The sequence below is a fragment of the Propithecus coquereli genome, unplaced genomic scaffold (assembly GCF_000956105.1).
Source record: "Propithecus coquereli isolate 6110/MARCELLA unplaced genomic scaffold, Pcoq_1.0 Scaffold13, whole genome shotgun sequence".
Taxonomy (NCBI): Eukaryota; Metazoa; Chordata; class Mammalia; order Primates; family Indriidae; genus Propithecus; species Propithecus coquereli.
In genome coordinates, this window is record NW_012137191.1 from 12,435,610 (window position 1) to 12,443,612 (window position 8,003).

Sequence of the window (8,003 nt, forward strand, 5' to 3'; positions counted from 1 at the left end):
AAATTTAGAAAAAACTCAAAGTCAAAATAATAAGGACCATCTAACCCCATGACTGACTCCTCATACAGGAGTCAGTCCCAGTTAGAAGCCAGAATGGCTGGGAGCCTGGGGTTCGATGGCGTTCACATGAGTAAGACAAAAAGGCTTCTGGTCCATTTAACATGAGGAACTGGAACCAACCTCCTGAATGTTAAAGCATTACCTCTCCCCAAATACTGGCAAAATGCTTCTATTAATACAAAATTATAGATGAAGTGATGAATTTTGACTATGTTTTGGACCTTGGATGGATTAAAAAAAAAAATCAGTCACCCTTGAGAAATCTGAATTCCAGACCTGAGCCACTCAAGATTATAAGATTTGAATTTACTGGCCATATTTGGTGCTAGAAACTCTAACCAAGAAAATAACATGAAAATAGCAAAGCACCTTTGAAATCACGGGAGAGACTCAAAACAACACAGAAATGCTCTATAAGTTCACTCACAAGATTCTCATGAAATATGAAATAAGTCCATTGGACATGAGTTCACAATGAAAAAATACAACTGTGAAAGAGCAACCATGGAAAAGGAAGAGTCAGAGATGCAATACATAGAATCAGTGCTCTAAGAATTAAAAATAATCTATAAATATGAATAGTTAAAATGATTAGGGAGGAAAACACAAATATACCAAACAAATTATAAGGGTAAAATAATCATAGTTGCAGAGTAATTTTTCAAACATCATGACATTTTTCTCAATTATATAGCAATATGCTTGAAATATCAATAAAGGGGATTATACCAAAGAAAAACAAAATTTAACAAATTTTCTACAAAACATTTGAAAAATCTTAATAGACCAATTACTAAAGAAGTAACAAACTAGCTGTCAACAAGCTACTTCCCACTTTTGGAAAGTTATATAAATGGACAATTTTATAGTGGGAAATTCTGAAAATTTTTATAACTAAAACACTTTGATAAATAGTTAAGCTACTCTACAACATAAAATAGAAGCTTCAAAGTTATTGTTATGAAGTTAGCATAAAATTAGTACCAAAAATTAACAAAGGTTTCCTTGATCGACTTGATATTTGAATTTAAAAGAGACAGTATGTGTAAAAAAATTAAAGATAACTATTAATATAATAAAAATAGAATCCATATCTTTCAAACAAACAAATCAAAGAACAAAAACTTGTTTGAAAATACCTGCTGAGAGAGATTCTTAGTTAAATTTATGAGTGACAAGTTCCAGCTTCATCCTATTTATGAGAGATTTCTACAAGTTAATGAAACAGAAAAGCTTAAAGTTAAAGAAGAAAGAGTATATTTCAGACAAATGTTAACCAAAAGAAAGTTAGTGTAATAATACTAATATCTGATAAAATATATTTTAAGATAAAATCTCTATAAAGTATCAATCATATCATTATTTTATGATTAAATTCTATATCCATCTATTTCCAAAGAAAAACAGAACTACAGGAAAAATCTTAAAGAAAATAGTGATTTTTAAATCTACATCCACATCAGAATGTAAACAAATATTTAAAAAATGACCATACAGAATATTTGAAAGGACCCATTAACAATTGAAAATTAATGGACTCATGAAAAAACACCATCAATCTTTTTTTCAGTCACAGAGTAATCCTAACAAATACTAACAAAATTATAATTTATAGTACACACTTTCTGAATATAATGCAATAAAGTTAGAAATTTATGCACCAAAAAATGCCCTTCAGAAAACAATACATTGTGACTAAAACCACTATGTTTTGTATTTTTAATGAGATGGTCATTCAACCAGGGCACGAAGGGAGGACAGAGAAGAGGCTCAGGAAAACAAAATTCAATATTATAGTCACAAGTGCCACAGACAGAAGGCACAGCATGCAAAGAAGGGTCACTTGGGCCAGGGAAAAGCATTAGGATGAGCCTTAATTGTGGTTTCCATATACTATGGTCTGAATGTTTGTGTTTTTCCAGTATTCATATGTTGAAACCTAACCCCAAAGGTGATGGTATTATAAGGTGAGACCTTTGGGTGGTGATTAGGTCATGGACGTGGAGTCCCTATGGATGGGATTAGTGCCCTTGCAAGGAGCTGAAGAGACCAGAGCTCTTTCCTTACCATGCGAGGACACAGCTACAAGGTACCATCTACGAACCAGAAAGCAGGCCCTCACCAGACACTGAGTCTGGTGGCTCCTTGATCTTGGACTTCACTGCCTCCAGAACTGTGAGAAATAAATTTCAGTTTGTTTTAAGCCACCCAGTTTATGATATTTTTTATAGCAGCCCAAATGCGCTAAGATGCTAAAAAGCAGTGCAGGGAAGGCTGAGAAGTCTGGGATTGGCCATTTGAATAATTCTAGCAGGCTCTGGACTACAAGGGTGGTCTCTAGTTGTCTGGTAACAGGCGCTGGGATAATTAAGGCAGGGGAATATTATGTGCTGGGGCACATGGGGGTTAGTTCTTATGTGAAAGGCATGCTCCTGGCTGGGCCCTTTGTTATGTCTAAGAATTGGCTAACTAATGGGGAAGGGAGATAGTCTATAGAGAAAAATTTAAATGCATATACACACACATATAATACACAATAATAGCAAAAAAAGCATTTAAAAATAACTCTTGAGTTAAAGATAAAATAATGAAATTGCTATATATTTAGGAATGAATGACAAAGGAAACACAACATATAAAAAATTGAGGAATGCAATAAAAGCTATCCTTGCAGTGGGAGGGCATTGATGGATAGAATTTGTAGCCATAAATCTTTACACAAGAAGAGAAGAAAAATTAAAATTATAAATGGAATACTTCAGCTCAAGACTTAGGAGAAAAACAAAAGAAAGCAAGCAAACAAACAAAAAGTCATGTAAATCCAAAGAAAGACGAGGAAAGCAATAAAGAAAACAGGAGAAATAAAAGAGTAAGCAAAGTTACCATAAAAAAGATCCATGAAACTCCAAAAAGAACTAGTGCTGAATAAATAGTAACTTCTGCCTACACCATCACAACTGGCTGCCTTTGGCTCTGAAAAACTGCCTGGAACTAGCTTTTTGTCTTATCCTACCGAGACATATAGAAGTTTCAGCTGGCTGTTGTCTATGAAAGCGCAAAGCTACAAATAGTGTGCCATTTTCATACCACCTCCTCTGGTGGGAAATGCAAAGAAAAGAGCAGGCTCCATATCCAATGTTTTGCATCCTTATCTCATTTAATCTTCCCAACATATTGCATCATTTAACTGTAGGCACAACAATGTCAGGTAAAAAAAACTACAACAATCTCAGACTCATGTCATGAGCATTTGTTTAGATTATGTGTCTGTAGGTCTTATGAGGATTGGCTGATCCAGCTGGGTTCACCTGCAGGTAGTTCTGTCCCAGGTGTCTCTCATTCTGTTCTTAGGAGCATAGCCATTCTGAGCATGCTCTTGCCATGGTGATGCCACTGGTGCAAAAGAGTAAGCCCAGCTGTAACAATGCTTACGAAGGCCAAAGCAAGTTCTATTTCTGAACCCAAAATTCAAGGTGGGAAAAGTTACTCTGGCTTTCTAGTGGGAGGAACTACAAAATCACATAGAAAAGTGAGCAGGTACAGGTAGATATGAGAAATTGGAGCCATTAGTGCAATCTACACACCCAGCAGGGTAGGTATTGTTGATATATACCTGAGTAAATTTCTGAGAAAAATAGAAAGAAAAGAGAGCCTAGACAAAGAGCTGAAGCACTGGACATTTATACATAGATTTTTAGAGTATACTGGGGGAAACAAGGCTTCCCTAAAAATGAGTTGAAGAAGGTTTAGTATTTCAGTAGTTCACTATTCAAGGAAGGATGCCAGACACCAGGAGCACATTCCTGAGTGCAAGCTGGCATGGATTCTGCCCTCATGATGCTTCCATTTCATACACAGAAAACAAAAAAATACACATAAATTAAAGTGTAACTTCTTGCTGTGATTAATGGCACAAAGGAAAGGTCCATGTTGCTCAGAGAGTGCATAGAAGGGTTGTAACCTAATCTGGGGGTCAGGCAAGGTTCCTGGGGAGACCATGATGAAACTGAGCTGTGAAGAGTTAGTAGGCAGTAGCAAGAGTTATGCAGGAGGGAAAAGCATTACAGGCAGAGTCCTTCCACCAACAATCTGTCGGGGGGGGCGGAGAATAACATGTGAGCGGTCAAGATGAAGAGTGTGTAACAAGATGAGGCTGGAAAGGAGGCCAGAACTGGACCCTTTGTCGGGTCTTGTGGCACAGGTGGAGGACTTGGTCTTTATTCTCCCCTCAAAAATGAGAAGCCGTTGAAACGCTTTCACAGGAGAATAACATAATCAGGTTTTCATTATGGAAATATGATTCTGGCTACAAAGTGTAATAAGATGGGCATGATGTAGGAGTGAATAGGAGGGACACCATGAAGAGTGGCTTCCAGTGCGCCTGCTGAGAGATAACAATAGCTCGGGGAGAATGAAGGTGCACATGGGGGAGAGGAGGAAGGGCTAGAGTGTTGGAATAAAGAATTGAGAGTATGGTGTCATTATAGTTGAGAAAATGGTCATTTATAAAAAAAACAGAAAGAAAAAAAGGAGAAAGAATTGATGAATAGTATCCTCTGGGATGTCAGGTCCTGCTAGAGGTCATTGGTGATCTTAGTATGAAACGTTTCAAGGGATTATGGGGAGTGGTTAAATCTAGACAGGATTGGGCTGAGGAATGAATAGAAGAGGAGGAAATGGAAGGAGAGAGACCACTTTTGAGAACTTCATTATTAAAGGTAAATGGGAGAGAGCAGGGGTTTGAGGCAGATGTGGTTTTGGAGGTTATTTATTTTGTTTAGAGACTTAAGATATTTTAAATGCTGACATCAAGTCTCCAGTTAAGAAGGAAAGTTTTAAAATATTTAGGGAAGAGGGATAATCAATAATTTTAAATTTAAAGAAACACTTAAGTAAAGATAAAAGTAAAGGTGATAAAGCTAAATCTAGCCATTCTGATAAAAAAAATTAACAGACAAGAATAGCAAAAGAAAATGCAGACCTACAGGCCTGTCTAGCAGAGGCCATTCCATGAGCTACGCTTGCAAACAGTATCAAGATTTACTTGATGAAAATGAATGAGCTAATGTGAAACTTCTCTATATAATTCATATAAGTATATAAAAATATGCTTATGCATTAGTATTTATAGTAAAGAATAAATTCTCGCTACAGAATCGTGGACTCAGTCATTTCTACAAATAACAGTCCTGAGTTAAATAATATTTTAGGCATTATTATAATTAGATAGCTTCTTTGGGTGAATGTTATTTGGATACTAGAGGAAAAGTTCACATGCCCAGCATGAGTAAGACCAGGTAAAACCCCCTTAGAGTTTTCTATAATAACAAAATAAATTTCAGTCTAAGAATACTGCTCATTTCAGATGAGTGACAGATGAAAAGTTTAGAATTAGAATATTACACTGAATAAATCCCTAATGGAGAGAAAGCGTGTACATTTAATTTCATCTTAATCTCATGATTTTTAATGTAGCTCATATGGGGAAATCTTTGTGCCTCCTATATTGCCTGCTCAAACCTCCCTGGCACTCTCTCATGTTCCTTCAACTTGACAATATGAGCCAGTCTCAGATGTCAGTGCATTCAGCATGTATTGACTTTTTAAATTTTCATTTTGACATTCTAATGATCTCTCTATAGATTTACACTGAAATCATGTTGCCATTTTCTTGGCACTTTAGAGTTGGTATTTTTGGCTTTGTATTGCTATTAGGGGAGAAACACACACACACACATATACACACACCCATATACACATTCAGTTTCTAGTGGACTTCCACTGGTCAGAGAAGTGCTGACTAAAGATCATTTTCATACTCTGATTGCCTGACATTTTAAAAACTCAAAAATGTCCTGAACAACTGATAATTTGGTGATTTTGGGATCCACAAACAATGCTGATGGTCATATTTATGGATACAAACATTTTGGAAAGTGATGGAGCGATATGCATTATAAATAATATATACAAATCCTTTGACCCAGTAACTCTACTGTGGTCAGTTTTTTCCTACATATACACAAACATGTATGTATACATATGCAAACATACACATATAGATACATAAATAAAATCAACATTATTATGACAAAAACTAGGACGTAAACTAATTGTCCTCCAATAGGAAAGTAATTGAAAAATGTATGATGTGACTATACCATGTAACACTATGCAAATCTTAAAAACAATGAGCTAGACCCTCATGCAATGGCCTGGTGGGTGTTCACAGTACATGATATATTTTTATAAAGAGAATAAAATTTAAATAGATACTAACACACTTATATAAGCCAACTTTTGTCAAAATGAGAAACTACAAAATTCTCTGTAATTGTGGGTGCTGTGCATGGGGGCACGTGTTTGTACAAGTGCATATGAATAGGAGGAGAAGTTGGAACATCATAGACCAACCTTTTAACATTGTATGTTTCAGTGGAACTGGGAAGGTACAAATTTGGAGGAAGATTTTTAGCTTTTTTTTTCTTTTCAATTTTGTGTTTGGACTCTTATCTTGCTGCCATTATCATGCAACACTTTTAGAATAACAAAAGGATAAATCAAAAAAAACTAAAACTAAGGATATAAACTAAAACTGATCACCTAAGAGAGAAAAGTAGGGAAGAAAAAAAAAATAAGGACATTCCCAAGCCCTAAAACATTCCAGCTTTCCACAGATAAGATCTTCAATGAAGAAAACATAAAAGATATGTTTCTAGCAATGGCTATCTAGGTTGCTTTGAAACAACCATCCCTCTGAGAACAACTGGAAAAGCTATAAAACTCATGGAAACATCTGGTTGAAGGCACGCAGAGCCCAGAAGGCAGTCAGGAATTACAGGACCAAAGTCTAAAAGAGAAGGAAGGCCAAGAGAGGTGAGCCTGCGTTGGGTGCTTCTTTTCCCCATGAGAGAATGGTCTATTATGGAAGCCCAGGCTACAAGGCTGAAAAGCTGAGCACAGATGGGCCAGCATCATAAACAAGGGAGGCAAAGCTTGAAGTTCAGGATGCACAAAGAGGAGAGTCCCTGGTAAAGACCATACTTTTTTATGGATACCTTGGAAGGCTGTATCTTAGAAGTAAGGCTGAATGTGAAATAAACCTGCTCTCACAAGGACTGTAGCTCAACTTCAATTACCTTAGTACAAGGTTGCATAAAAATATCTATCTCCCATAAGAAATGATAGATACACACATAGGTAAACAGGTTAAGATTTTACTACAGACCAAGATAAAATAGACAAAGAACCATCGGAGATCCCAAATTTAGGGTTTTCAGACATACATTTTATAACTCATTATATATTATTATTAATGAAATAGAAATAAAGTATGAGTAGAGAATTGGAAACTATAAAAAAGAGAATTACATGGACATTCTAGGACATAAAAATATGACTAAAATTATAAATTCATTGTATATGTTTTGTGTTTCTCAGTCAGGGATAATTTCGCCCCTCCCCTCTCCCGGGGACATTTGGCAATGTTTGGAGAAATTGTTGGTTGTACCAGCTGGAAAGTGCTACTGACATTTTTTTGGGCAGAGGCTAAGGATAACACTGCACATACCACAAAGCACAAGAAGCCCCCACAACAAAGGATTATCCAGCCCAAAATGTCAACAGTGCCACGATTGGAGATCCTTTAATAGCAGATCACACTCAGTTAACACAAATTAGTACATCGGAAGATAGCTCAAAAGAAAAAAATACAGATGCTGAAAAAGACAAGAGAGATTGCAAAGGATCAAGGAGAATCTTGATTGTAATAGTAGTTGTACCAGTATATACACATGTCAAATTGTATGCTTTAAAATTTTGCAGCTTATCAGATATCAATTATACCTTAATAAAGCTATTAAGACAAAAATGCAAATCACAGAGTGAGAGAAAATATTTTCAAGACATGCCACTAACAAAAGACTAGTATCTTAAATTAATTA